This window comes from Bos taurus, chromosome 18 (assembly GCF_002263795.3).
Source record: "Bos taurus isolate L1 Dominette 01449 registration number 42190680 breed Hereford chromosome 18, ARS-UCD2.0, whole genome shotgun sequence".
Classification (NCBI taxonomy): domain Eukaryota; kingdom Metazoa; phylum Chordata; class Mammalia; order Artiodactyla; family Bovidae; genus Bos; species Bos taurus.
This window is the reverse complement of record NC_037345.1, coordinates 53,623,694-53,638,524: the sequence shown is the minus strand read 5'-3', so window position 1 is coordinate 53,638,524 and position 14,831 is coordinate 53,623,694. Positions and strand designations below refer to the sequence as shown.

The window sequence follows — 14,831 nt, the reverse complement described above, 5'->3', positions numbered from 1 at the left end:
TTACTATCATCACCCAAGACGGGGAAATTAATGATTTTCCTGACAGTCACTTGTTTTGTCTTTTCCTAATTTGGGGAGGGTGGGGAGCAAGCAATAAGTAGTGGGTTGTTTTTTTTTGTTATTGTTGTTCATTTGCTTTTTTGGCAAGCAGCATATGGGATCTTAGCTCCCCTGAAAGTGAAAGTGAAGTCGCTCAGTTGTGTCCGACTCTTTGCGACCCCATGGACTGTAGCCTACCAGGCTCCTCTGTCCATGGGATTCTCCAGGCAAGAATACTGGAGTGGGTTGTCATTTCCTTCTCCAGGGGATCTTCCCAACACAGGGATCAAACCCGGGTCTCCCGCGTTGCAGGCAGACGCTTTAACCTCTGAGCCACCAGGGAAGCCAGGGATCAAACCTGTATCCCCTGCAGTGGAAGCAGAGTCTTAACCTCTGGCCCGCCAGGGAATTCCTAAGCAATAAACTTTTTAATCTGATTATAGAACATTTAAAAAAGAGCAATCTATAGCTATTATAGATTGAAAACACCGAAAAGAGTATTCAGTACTCTTTCCCCACAAATTCATGTTGCGTGGAGAATCTCTTTACCATCTTTTTAGAGGTAAAATCTCGACTCTCCTACAATCATAAAGTGGACACATGCCAAACATCAAGAAAGCTAAAATGAATTTCCTTCATACATAGAAAACTGGCTTCTCCCCACATCAGGAGAGGGAAATTATTTGTCCACCAAGACAAAATTCATTCACGTGTCTGTGGACAGTGATCGTTTGCATTGTTTTGTTATCAGCAATTTACAGAGAAGTGAAGAATTCAAAGATTCAGAGACCTCATAGAATCAGAAAACCTGAAAAGCGGTGGCAGATAATGTCAAATTTTCCAGCAAAGCCGCCTGTCAGCTTTTTAATACACATTAAGGTCTTTCACAATTTTTCCCATCAGAAACAACAGAATACAAAATATCCGCATTCATCTCACCTATTATGTTTTAGGAAGCTTTATTCTCTATGAGGTGTGTTTGTGTTCTGGGTCACAATAAAATATATTTCTTACCATGGACCATGGTCAGTGTTGTGTGAAAGCCACTGTGTGTGTGTGTGTATTGTGTTCGACTTTTTGCAACTCCCTGGACTATAGCCCACCAGGCTCTTCTGTCCACTCAATTTTCCAGGCAAGAATACTGGAGTCCTATTAAACACAACCTAATTAACTACTCCCCTATGGATGAACTTGGGGGTTGTTTGGATTTTTTTTTTTTTTGCTATTTCAGATGAACAGCTGAGCAGTGTGGGGGAGGAGGTTTGGTTTGTACGTTGCTTGGAATCAGATGGGACTTCCTGACTTGTTTGAAACGATTATGCTTTTTCAGAGACACGCTGTCTGGCTTGTACGTTTTCATTGCACGGAATGAGAATCTAAAATATACCCCCATGGTTCAATAATACAGACCTGGCAACTCTATCCCCTCCCAGGGCCGTTCTGAGCTCTCTCTCTCTCTCTCCCCTTCTTTGGAAATAACCAACAAAACCTTGGGATTATGTGTTGTGGGGAGAGACGTGTTTTCATCTGAGCTGGGGCTCGGGTTACAGCCGCCAGCTGCAGTCCCTGAACTTTCTCCGGCAGCTCTCTCCACTCTCAAGGCGAAGAAACAAGCTTCCAAGGGAGGAAACGTGGCCAGGAAACTGGGAGGCCCCGTGTTCTCTTTCTTTGCTTGATTTATTTTTTCTAAAAAAAAACAGCCACGCGGCAAAATAATCCATATGGTAAGACTGCTTGAATCTAATGCTCAAAGATAGTCAAATCTATTGTGTTAAGAGATGCATGGTTTTGTAATAAACATACATATCTACAGAAAAGCAAGGAATTGTTTATCACAAAGCAGAGTATGACTTACCCTGGGGGGGGGAGGAGCCTGTGATGAACAGGGCACGTAGGGCTTCTGAGCTGATCATTTCTTTTTTTTTTTTCTTTTTTTTTAATATGTAAGTGACACCCACCACCACCTTTTTTTTTTTTTTGGCTGTTCTGGGTCTTGCTTGCTGCACGGGCTTTTTCTCTAGTTGGCAGTTGGGGGCTACTCTCTAGTCGGGATACACAGGCTTCTCATTGCAGTGGCTTCTCTTGTTGAGGAGGGTGGGCTCAGGGGTGTAGGGGCTTCAGTAGTTGGAGCTCAAGGATTCTGTAGTTGCAGCTCCCAGGCTCTAGAGCACAGGCTCAGCAGTTGTGCACAGGCTTGGTTGCCCTGAAGCATGTCGGATCTTCCCAGACCAGAGATGGAACTGGGGTCTCCTGCATTGGCAGGCAGATTCTTTACCACTGGGCCACCAGGAAGCCCCGACCACTTCTAGATGAGTCATCGTATCATGGAGTTTGTTATGTTTATTTGTTAAACTATGATTGGGGCACACGTCTGTATGCATGTTACATATTCCATGACTTTTAAAAACATTTTTTTTTTTTACAAGCAATCACTCATTCAGGGTACAGTAGTAAAGTGCCTGTTATGTCTGTCTTCTAGAATATTCCACGAATGAAAATCTGAACCTAGCAGTACAAGCACACATTTTAAAAGCACTCATAAAACAAATGCACAAAACAGTCAGGTGAAGCTTCTCTCGTTCGTGTTGTGGAGGCCGATCGCATTTCTTCCTGGTGTCTGGAAAATGTCACAGAGTGAGAATAGTCTTGGCCAGTGGCTAATCCTTAAGTAAAGGCAACCCTTAACTAAAGGAAAAGAGAGAGAGAATAAACTGTTTTATTTATTTTCTAAAAGATGATGTGTTTTGTTGTCTTTAAATTCTTTGAACACTAAAGTTGTGTTTACATTTGCAAAAGGTTATAAATATCTACTTGAAGACGGCAATGTGGCAGAAAGACAACTGGTAAACCAAGCTTAAGAAACAGCATGAAGAGAAGTAGATCATAGTCTCTCCTGGGCTTGAAAGATATCGTGTGGAGGGGACAATCACGTATATTTGGGTATGGAGGAAAAGGGACCCTCCTACTCTGTTGGTGGGAATGCAAATTGGTGCAGCTGCTACGAATAACAATATGGAGTTTCCTTTAAAAAACTAAAAATAGAGCCAACATATGACCCTGCAACCCTACTCTTGGGCATACCTCTGGAGAAAACTCTAACTCGGAAAGACGCACAAACCCAATGTCCACAGCAGCGCTATTTACGATAGCCAAGATGTGGAAACCACTTGGAAGGTGAATGAGTGGATCAAGAGGATGTGGTATGTACAAGGGACTCGTGCTCAGCCACAAAAAGAGTGAAATAATGCCATTTGCAGCGACATGGATTGAACTAGAGATTATCATATGAAGTGAAGTAAATCGGACAAAGAGAAATATATGATATCACTTATATGTGGAATCTAAAACAGTGATGTAAATAAACTTACTGACAAAATAGAAATAGATTTACGGACAGAAAACAAACTTATGGTTACCAGAGGGGATAGCAAGGAAGTGGGCGGGGGGGGGAGGGGAGGACATAAATTAGAAGTTTGAAATTAACATATACACACTACCATATATAAAAAGATAAGCAGCGAGGATCTACTGCATAGCATGGCTTCCCAAGTGGCTCAGTGGTAAGGAATCCGCTTGCCAGTGCAGGAGAAACAGGTTCAATCCCTGGCTTGGGAAGACTGCTTGGAGAAGGAAATGGCAACCCACTCTAGTATTCTTGCCTGGGAAATCTCATGAACCAAGGGTTACAATCTATAGGGCCACAAAGAGTCGAACATGACTGAAGCTACTAAACAGCTGTATAGCATAGGGAACTATATTTAATGTCTTGTAATAACTATAATGTAAAAGAATCTGAAAAAATTATATATATAAATTTTAAACATACAGAAAATATATATTTAGTATATTTAAAACTGAATCACTTTGCTGTACACCTGAAGCTAATACAACATTATAAATTAATTATATTTCAGTTGTTTTTTTTAATGACATATTTAAGTCCTAAATGCCAAAGAACTGGGCTGTGGAGGACATTAATACAAAAAAAAAAAAAAGACAGAGGGGTCATGGGAATGAGGAACACACATCTGACCCACGACTAGAGAGATTTTATTCCAACTGAACTAAGATTTATTCAGAAATGAGGCCACCTCCAAGGCCACCCACTCACACACCAGGGAGGTTTTGAGCTTAGAGACTGAAGGGAAAAATGAATCAGTTGTACATCTTTCTTCTTCTTTCCTGGCTAGAGGTGGCATTTCCATTTAAATGCTCCATGACCATCTCACCCTATTTAGCCCACTTGTTTTTTTTCCCCCAGTGCCAATTATATAGACATTCTTTATCTGATTATAAAATTCATGTATGGGACTTCCTTGGTGGTCCAGGGGTTGAGACTCCACATTTTCAATGCAGGTGGACCAGGTTCGATCCCTGGTTGGGGAATTAAGATCCCACATGCTATGCAGCCAAAAAAAGAAAATTAAAAATAATGTATGATTGCTATGGGAAAACCTCAATAAACATGGAAAAACTATCCTCATTTTGGCACCATACACAATTTTAACATTTTACTGTAGAAAATTTTGCTAATTAAAGTTGGAATACTGGTTTTTATAATCTCTCTATTTTTATTCATTTATATTTATTTTTTAAATGAAATATAATTGATGTACAATATTATGTTAGTTTCAGGTGTAAGAATACTGGTTTTAAGTCTTTGAGTTAAACTCAGTTCTACAGAGGACTTTAAAATAAGCCATATCCGTCTTCTCGTGCTATATAATAATAATAATGAAAGTGAAAGTCAGTCATGTCTGATTCTTTGAGACCTCATGGACTGTAACCTACCACACTCTTCTGTTTGTGGAATTATCAAGGCAAGAATATTCGAGTGGGTTGCCATTTCCTTCTTCAGGGGATCTTCCTGACCCAGGGATCGAACCCAGGTCTGCTGCATTGCAGGTGGATTCTTTACCATCTGAGCCACCAGGGAAGCCACCGATAATAATAACAATAATAGTAAAAACAACACCATCGCCATCGGCATCCAGGGCTGCCATATGTGAGAAAGGAGGTTTTGTGAGGGAATCAGGACTCCTGTGTTCTGCTCTTGCGTTGTCACCAACTTGCCCTGCGACCTTAGCAAGTTCCTCCTCTTATCTGGTTTTAGCATCTTGCCTATGAAATGGGAGGATTGGAGAAAGTATAGAAATGGTTCACAACCCTGGCTGCATGATAGAGTCATCCGGAGAGCTTTTACAATCACTGATGCCTGCACCCCACCCCAGAACAACAGCTTCAAACTCTCTGAAGGTGAGACTAGGGCATCCCGATTTCTTAAATGTTCCCCAAGGAATCCCAATGAGTATCCAAGGTTGAGAATCACCATCCTGTATCTAGGGTTCAGAGTCAGTGGTTTTGAGCGAGAGTAGGACCCCAGATAAATTTGTTTTCTGTGTCTGTGCGTCTGTTTCTGTTTTGTAAATAAGTTCATTTCCATCTTTTTTGCTTTGTTTTTTGCTAAGGCTCAGCTTGCAGGATCTTAGTTCTCTGAGCAGGGATGGAACCCAGGCTCTAGGCAGTGAAAACATAGCCCTAACCACTAGACAACCTGGGAATTCCTTGGACTTGAATTTTTAAAAGACACTGTTCAACCCAATACACTGCCTTAAGCAGAAAAAGCTTTTTTGGAAGGTTCAGAAGTGGGCTCAGACAGATTCTGACAGCTTAAAAAAGAAGAGACTCATCTTGGAATTTTTCTGTTAAATAGTAGTTCTGTTTAATTTCCTTCTACATATGCATCACTTCACGTGACTGGATAAACATGATCACACAGGTGGTGATTTTTGTGCTCTTTGTGATTTAGTTCCATCCCCCACCCCATTCCCCCTATAAATATTCCCTTTTCCCCTTTATAACCAGGTTAACTAATAACTTTTGTACTTACTGCACACTTCATGTGTGCCAAGAGCTATTAGAAGCCCTTTACACATCTCCCAGTCACCCTGCAAGGCAGATACTATTATCCGCATTTTACAGATGAAGAAACTGAGGCCCAGAGAGGTCACCTGAGGTCACAGAGTCAAGATTTGGCTATGCTCGAATCTGATGTAGCCCGACACACCTCTATTGCCTGACACAGCCATCCACACATTCTTATTGTTCGTGGACATCCAGAGAGATACAGAGGTTATTTGAGGTATTTTATTTTTTCACAACAAAAAGGGGAGACCTGTGATATACAGCCTTTCATGGCTCTTGCTGTGCTTACTCAAAAGGATCCCAGTCCGTACATTCTGAGCACATAAGACCCCAGGGTGCTGTTGCACCATTGTTTCAGCCACTCTCCCAGCAAGGGCATTTCCCAGGGTCTCTGATGTTCTGCCCACACAGGTAAGCCGTCCTGATTCTTGAACCCAAGCCCCAGCCCAGCCTGCATTGCACTGCACTAGAAACCCTCACTCCCCCACCCCAACCCACTAATTGTCTCGTGCACAGCGTGATTGTCTTAATTTGTAGTATGTACGCAAGCCTTTCTTCCTTAAATGTAACAGGTCAAATTAGACCACTAATTAGTGGTGTGCTCAGAATGTTTTGACACTTCGTTCTTATTGGCCATGTGTCTTGTGGGATCTTCGTTCCCCCACCAGGGATTAAACCCGAAAGCAGTCAAAGCGCCATATCCTAACCATTAGACCACCAGGGAGCATCCCGACACACCTTCATTTTTTAATGAGCCAGGGGATTTCTGAAAAATCTGGATGTGGTTCTGACTTTTCTGGGGAATTAGAGGGACCCTGGAGAGTTTGCCTGAGCCTTGGTCACCTAAGCCTGGTTATTCAGTCTCCAGCCCCTCCAGAGAGCAAACTCAAGCAGTCTGACTTAAGACCCCACTGCTCCCTGAACAAAAACAGCTGTTTGGCATAAATCACACTGTTAGCTTAGACTCTCTGGCCCAACGCTCCAGGTAAACAAAGAAGCTCTTATCAGGCAAGACATTCCAAGGGCTTAGAGGTTCCCTCCCAGGAGGCCAGTTCTTTTTTTTTGAACATGCAGGGATGGAGCCCATTAAATTAACCCTTTACTCCACAGGGAACATGAGCTTCTGAGGTGGCTCAGTGGTGAAGAATCCACCTGCCAATGCAGGAGACTTGGGTTCAATGCCTGGGTCGGGAAGATCTGCTGGAGAAAGAAATAGCAACCGACTCTAGTATTCTTGCCTGGAGAATCCCATGCATGGACAGAGGAGCCTGGTGGGCCCCAGTACATGGGGTCTCAAAAAGAGTCAGACACAGTTTATGGACTAAACAACAAACAGCATGGGGAACATCACTGGAGCCTATGAAGAGGAGGCTTGAGTGCTGGGATTAGAGGGAGGGGCACAGCTGGCCATGGATTCAGGGGGCCTCACCTATTTGGGACTCTGCAAGGGGGGAGGGTGTGGGAGAAGAGAGATGGGGAGAGACACTGGGCTCAGAGAGGAGCCCATGCTATGGCGTTTTCTGGTAAACCCTGTTCAATGCCTATTGAGTGTCCTTCTGTGCCTTGGTCACGTGAACAGGCTGTTCATTCACACACACACACATACCCACACATCACACAGTCACGGATGTGCAGACACACGCCAAGACACGCAGACAGTCACAAACTCACAAACCATTACCCTCCCCTTTTAAAACACCATGCGCTTGCTAGGACTTTCATACAATATTAACTAGATATGGGGACACTGCCTTGCCATGCTCATAATCTTAGGAAGAAACTCTTTAATCAAGTATGATGAAGTGTATGATGTAGTATTTTTTTTTTTTTTTTTAATCAGAGGCCCTTTATCAGGTTGATGAAAAATAAAGCCATTCCCTTCTCCAGGGGATCTTCCCAACCCAGGGGTCGAACCTGTGTCTCCTGCAATGGCAGGCAGATTCTCAGTCAGTGGTCATCAGGGAAGTCCTCCAGTGTTTTTTGAATCATAGAGGGCTTCCGTCCCCAGATGCAGCCTGTTGGTGCCTCCCAGATTGCAGTTTCAAATGTGCCAAGATTTTCAGGGAGGAAGCTCCAGAACTGGAGTTTCGACTCCAACCCAACCCTTATCTGGACGAGCCTAGTTGTCAATCACTACAACCAAGGAAAAAAACAGATGTGGAGGCAAAAGATACTGCCCTGTGGAGACCTCCTGGGACCCCGTCCTAGAGCCCATGGTGGTGTGACAGGGGAAGAGAAAGCCACTAGGAGCATAAAATTAAGAGAGATTTTTGGAAGAGGGGTTTGGAGCCTGGCTCATCCCCTATGATGCCACTGGTAAGCTGTGTGACCTTGAGCTACTTACTCAACCTCTCTGTGCCTCCATTTATTCATCTGAAAGGGGGATCATAATAGAGCTTTCCTCCCAGTGTAGATGTAAGAATTGAAGAAGATATTGTGTCAGTGTACCAGGGACTGGGAACCGCTACCCTAAGGCTCCAGGGGAGAATAAGAATCCACAGCAGGGGTTCTCCAATGGGTGGAGCATCAAAATCACCTGGGAGAGCCTTTTAAAATACAGATTGCTAGGTCTCTCCCTCAGGGTTTGTGATTCTCTAGGTTCCGGGTGGGCCTGACAATATGCATTTCTAAGTTGATCCAGGCAGTCTCAGGACCTTACTTGGAAAACCACTCAGTTCAGTTGTGTTGGACTCTCTTCGACCCCATGGACTGCAGCACGCCAGACTTCCCTGTCCATCCTGGAGCTTACTCAAACTCATGTCCATCAAGTCGGTGATGCCATCCAACCACCTCATTCTCTGTCGTCCCCTTCTCCTCCTGCCTCCGATCTTTCCCAGCATCAGGGGCTTTTCCAATGAGTCAGTTCTTTGCAAGACGATGGACCAGTGCCCTGCACATCATGAGCACTCAGGAAACTCCATCAATTACATGATTTTTTTTTGAACACTACTTGATTTACAATGTCATGCCAATCTCTGCTGTACAACGAAGTGACTCGCTCATTAAAGTGACTCGTTTAAAAAGAATGTGACATATACATTCTTTTTAAATACTCTTTTCCATTTAACCACCTGAGTTTACCTGTCAGTCCCAGAGCGCCTCCTGGTGGGGACCGTGGGCGCACCCGTAGCCACCGGGGAGCGATTTTAACCAGCGGGTTTGGAGCGCCACCTGGTGGACACATGGGTCACGGCAGCTTGGCTGAATTGACATCTCCGCAGGCCTGGGCTTCCCTGGAGAAGCTAACGAATCTGCCTGCAATGCAGGAGATCCAGATTCGATCCCTGGGTAGGGAAGATCCCCTGGAGGAGGAGATGGCAACCCACTCCAGTATTCTTCCCTGGACAATTCCATGAACAGAGGAGCCTGACAATCTGCAGTCCATGTTATTGCAGAGTCGGACACATCTTTTTTTTTTTTTTCGGACACTTCTGAGCAACTAACTCAGGCACACTGCATGCCTACACGCAGGAGGGGCGGGGCCTCCTGTGTGAAGGGCGGGTCTTGCAATAAGGAAGGCAGGGCCTTGTGGGCATCAGGCTTTATGGAACCCGATGGAGGGAAAGGTAGGGGATCATTTTTCTATTCCTGGAGCCCTGGTTTCTTCCTCAGGCACGTCTAGGACCAGGTCACATCCTTGGGAGTCAGCGCCTGTCGGTTTGATTCGGTCCGGGGAGGGGGGACAGTTCGTCCTTGAGGTCCAAGCCTGGGGCACCCTCCCGGCCTATCTGCAGGCCAAGACCCACACCCGACCGTAGGGACCTCTGCAAGCAGGAATACTGGCATCAGTGCTGTTCAAGAGAACTTTCTGGAGTGATGAAAACATCCTGTACTTGCCTGGCTTGGTAGCCACAGGTGACGTGTAGCTTTGAGCCCCTGTCATGTGGCTGAAATGAATGTTCAATTTTACTTAATTTTAATTACATCTTAATTTCAATCTCCCCCGTCCCCGTGGCCATTGGTTACCCTGTTGAACACAGCAGGTCTAGAGCTCCATAAGGACCTTGGCTTTGACCTTATTATAGGAAGGGTTTGGGGAAGGACGTGATTGACTGGAATTTGACTTCTTAGTCAAACCAAGTCATAAGCCAGGCCAGAGTCAAGCAGAGAGGAAACAGACTCCATCTATTAAAAAAAAAAAATTTTTTTTTTTGACTGCCCTGGGTCTTAGCTATAGCAACATTGTTCTGCCACATGGGAACTCTTGGTATCTAGCTCCCTGATCAGGGAAGGAACCTGGGCCCCCTGCGTGTGGAGCATGGAGTCTTAGCCACTGGACCACCAGGGAAACCCCCAGAATTCCCTTCTTGATGGGGGAAGCACCAGGCACACATACGCTTCAGTCGTGTCCAACTCTGTGCGACCCCATAGACGGCAGCCCACCAGGCTCCCCAGTCCCTGGGATTCTCCAGGCAAGAACACTGGAGTGAGTTGCCATTTCCTTCTCCAATTCATGAAAGTGAAAAGTGAAAAGTGAAAGGGAAGTCACTCAGTCGTGTCCGACTCTTCGCGACCCCATGGACTGCAGCCTACCAGGCTCCTCCATCCATGGGATTCTCCAGGCAAGAGTACTGGAGTGGGGTGCCATTGCTTTCTCCGATTTGGGAGACGAGTCTCTGCAGTGCGCCCTCTGGCGGCGGATGGCAGAGACGCGCTCAGACTCAGTGGGTCCAGCTCCAGAGCCACCTTCCTGACCTGTGTGAGCATCCGCCAAGGGCCGATAATAAACTGTGGGGAAATACTGGCTTGAATAGGAAACTGTAGCGAGAAGAGTTCTGACTACAGGTCACAGCTGTAAGGTCATTCTAATAAAAATTTGGACCAGAACCTTCTGGGAGCCGTGGTCACTTCTTCAACACTTTTTTTTTCCTTCATTGACAACTGATTGACCAAAGGGTATTATGGAGTAAAAAGATGGACTGAAAAGGTGGATTTGTTTAAAACGTGTCCTCTGTTGGTTCCATTCACCTAGAAGTCCGTGATCTTTCATTCCGCGGACACTTTGTAATCAAATTATTTCATTTTATGATCTCTGAGGCATTCATTTTAAGTTTTGTGTAGGGAGCATGAGGAAATATTTGCTGTCCTCAGCCAGAGGAAAAAACAGACCTGAATTTCTTCAGGCGTGGCAGGCTGATGTTACTGAGTGTGTCCCAACAGAAAAAAGGGCAATGACTGTGGAATCTTTCTCCCCGCGCCCCCCGCCCCCACACAAAAGCTCCGCAAGTGCCTCTTCAGAGGGCAGTCTTTTCAGAGTTCACATGAAGACCTGCCTGAGTGTGGAAGGGGATTTACAAGTTGCTGTGTGATTGCTGGCTTGTGGGCTGAAATTCAGCAAGAACTCTGGGAAGTCAGGCTAAATGAGAGCAGATGGTTTGTTACCTGCATCTCCAAACACTAATTTGACTTTTTACAGATATTTCAGATCAGTGATGCTGGGCCACTCTTGCTGCCTTTGCTGTACACCTGACCCTAGTACAACACTGTAAGCCAGCTCAGCTATCTGTGTCGGCTTATTGCTCAGTCACGCCCAATTTTTTGCAACTGCATGGACTGTAGCCCACCAGGCTCCTCTGTCCATAGGATTCTCCGGGCAAGAATACTGGAGTGGATTGTCATTTTTGTCTCCGGGAGATTGTCCTGACCCAGGGATCGAACTTGGGCCTCACCTCACTCATTCCAGGCAGATCCTTTACCATCTGAACCACTAGGGAAGAAACTATACTTCAATAAAAATAAATACATATTTCATATTTTTAAGAAACGATGAGCTCACCCTGAATTAGCCAAGTGGGCCCTAAATCCAATGACAAGCGTCGTGGGAGACAGAAGCCCTTGTAAAGATGGAGGCATTGATTGGAGACAGGAAATGCCAAGAGAGCAAAGCTGAAAGAGGAGAGGAAGAAATCTCCCCTAGAGCCCTGCTGACATCTGGATTTCGAACTTCCAGCCTCCAGAATCGTGACAGAGTACACTTCCGTTGCTTTAAGCCACCCAATTTGTGGGGATCTGTTACACAGCCTTAGGAAACTCACATGGAGGTGGGTCTAGATTGGACCCGGATATCTCTGTAGATAGACAAGGACACAGCTGTAGACAGGGCTGTAGCTCTAGATAAGGACACAGCTGTCAGTGTAGACATGGATGCATGTACTTAGATCGAGACAGAGATAACACAGACATTGAGGAAACCCTGACACAGGAGTGGAGCCCCTGGGCTAAGCACGGGGTACTCACTGCCAAAGGGAAGCTGCCGTGGAGTCACAGACACAGCCTCCCACAAGCACACCACCAGACTCTCAAGGTTTTCTGGAGAATCCGAGTATCTGAAATGCCTTTCTTTAGTGGCTCCAGCAAGTTTGCTCTTTTTTTTTTTTTAAAGTAAGTAACCTAGAGATGAGTTATAGGCACAGTGGGAAAGAATCTACCTGCCAATGCAGGAGACGCAGGTTCAATCTCTGGGTCAGGAAGATCCCCCTGGAGAAGGAAACAGCAACCCGCTCCAGTATTCTTGTTTGGGAAATCCCATGGACAGACAGGAGCCTGGCGGGCTACAATCCACGGAGTCACAAAGAGCTGGATACAACTGAGCGCTGAGCACACACACACACACATATGAGTTATTTATTATTTTTATTTTTGGCTGTGCTGCGTCTTCGTTGTGCAGCGTGGCGGTGTGCAGGCTTAGCTGCTCCGTGGCGAGTGGGATGTTAGTTCCCCCACCAGGGATTAAACCTGAGTCCCCTGGATAGGAAGGCAGATTCTCAACCACTGGACCACCAGGGAAGTCCCAAGCTTGCTCTTTTCTGTTGCAAAGTTTCTGGATAATCGTTTTTGCCCTCCCACCTCAAGGGTAAAAACAAAACTTGTTCCCAGATGGCCGGAAGCTTTCTGTCTTATCTTTCTGGTATAAATCCTCCTTTGTCTTTACGCCTTGCCAGCAATCTGCCTCTCCTTTCAAGTCTGATAACTGTCTTCAAGTTAGACACAGGGCTTTGGAGCCCAGGAAAGAGGAGGGAAGTAGAAAGGGCTGGGGGAGGAGGGGTGGGCAGGGCCACTAGGGAGAGTGGGGAGTGTCCACGATACCATTTTGAGGGTTCAGCAGCCAAGGCCTTTAAACCAAATCCAAAGAGAGAGACTGCCCCAAATGAGTCACGGGGCAGATCTGGAAACGAGGCTAAGAAAACTCCTTTAAACATCCCTTTTGGGACTTCCTGGTGGTCCGTTGGCTAAGACTCCTCACTCCCTATGCAGGAGGCTGGGATTCGTCCCTGGTCAGGGAACTAGATCCCACAAGCCACACTATGAGTTCGCATGCTGCAGCCTAAAATGCTACAACTAAGACGTGGTGCAGCCAAAGAAATAAATAATGAATTTTTTAAAAATCCCTGTGTTAATGACAGGAAGACTGAGGTCCAGATAGGAGGGGACATAAAGAAGGGTAAATGTCAAATTCTTTGATTCCAGCTCAGTTAAAATTGATAGTTGAAATCAAATGAAACAAATTAAAAATATGTGTATCTTATACAAATGATGATTAGAAAAAAAAAAATGTGAAATAGAGAAAAGATACTCCCTTGGACTTCCCTGGTGGCCAGTGGTTAAGAATCCTCCTGTCAATGCAGGGAACATGGGTTCGAGCCCTGGTCCCAGAAGGTTCTATATGCCTCGGGGCGACTGAGCCCACAGGACACAACTACAGAAACCCACCCCGAAGCCCGTGCTCTGCAACAAGAGACGCCACCGCAGAGAGAGGCCTAAGCTCCACGCCAGGGAAAGCCTGTGTGTGGCAACAGAGTCAGTGCAGCCAGATTAAATGAATAAATAGAAAGGGTACTCGCTTTACCCTGGGGCTTTACTGCCATCTGCTGGAACAGTGTTGTTACAAATATAGAACTCTATGGCCCACATTGAAAGTCAGGAAGGGCGGCAGTGAGAAGATACCCCTCGTCCAAGGTAAGGAGCAATGGCTGAGCTTTGCTGGAACAGTCGTGAAGAGATACCCCATGCCCAAGGTAAGAGAAACCCAAATAAGACGGTAGGTGTTGCAAGAGGGCATCAGAGGGCAAACACACTGAAACCATACTCACAGAAAACTAGTCAATCTAATCACACTAGGACCACAGCCTTGTCTAACTCAGTGAAACTAAGCCATGCCCGTGGGGCAACCCAAGATGGGCGGGTCATGGTGGAGAGGTCTGACAGAATGTGGTCCACTGGAGAAGAGAATGGCCTTCAGTATTCTTGCCTTGAGAACCCCATGAACAGTATGAAAAGGCAAAATGATAGGATACTGAAAGAGGAACTCCCCAGATCAGTAGGTGTCCAATATGCTACTGGAGATCAGTGGAGAAATAACTCCAGAAAGAATGAAGGGATGGAGCCAAAGCAAAAACAATACCCAGCTGTGGATGTGACTGGTGATAGAAGCAAGGTCCGATGCTGTAAAGAGCAATATTGCATAGGAACCTGGAATGTCAGGTCCATGAATCAAGGCAAATTGGAAGTGGTCAAACAAGAGACGGCAAGAGTGAATGTCGACATTCTAGGAATCAGCGAACTGAAATGGACTGGAATGGGTGAATTTAACTCAGATGACCATTATATCTACTACTGTGGGCAGGAATCTCTCAGAAGAAATGGAGTGGCCATCATGGTCAACAAAAGAGTCCGAAATGCGGTATTTGGATGCAATCTCAAAAACGACAGAATGATCTCTGTTCGTTTCCAAGGCAAACCATTTAGTATCACAGTAATCCAAGTCTATGCCCCAACCAGTAACACTGAAGAAGCTGAAGTTGAACAGTTCTATGAAGACCTACAAGACCTTTTAGAACACCCAAAAAAGATGTCCTTTTCATTATAGG

The 14,831-nt window shown here is 45.4% G+C and overlaps 1 long non-coding RNA gene across 1 annotated transcript; it reads left to right on the top strand.

Moving 5' to 3' along the window:
• The first annotated feature begins 1,277 nt into the window (after window positions 1-1,277).
• On the top strand, window positions 1,278-4,789 carry LOC132342866 (uncharacterized). The gene is made up of 2 exons (XR_009491439.1): window positions 1,278-1,763; window positions 2,836-4,789. It is a non-coding gene; the product is annotated as an uncharacterized lncRNA (long non-coding RNA).
• Window positions 4,790-14,831: the final 10,042 nt, after the last annotated feature.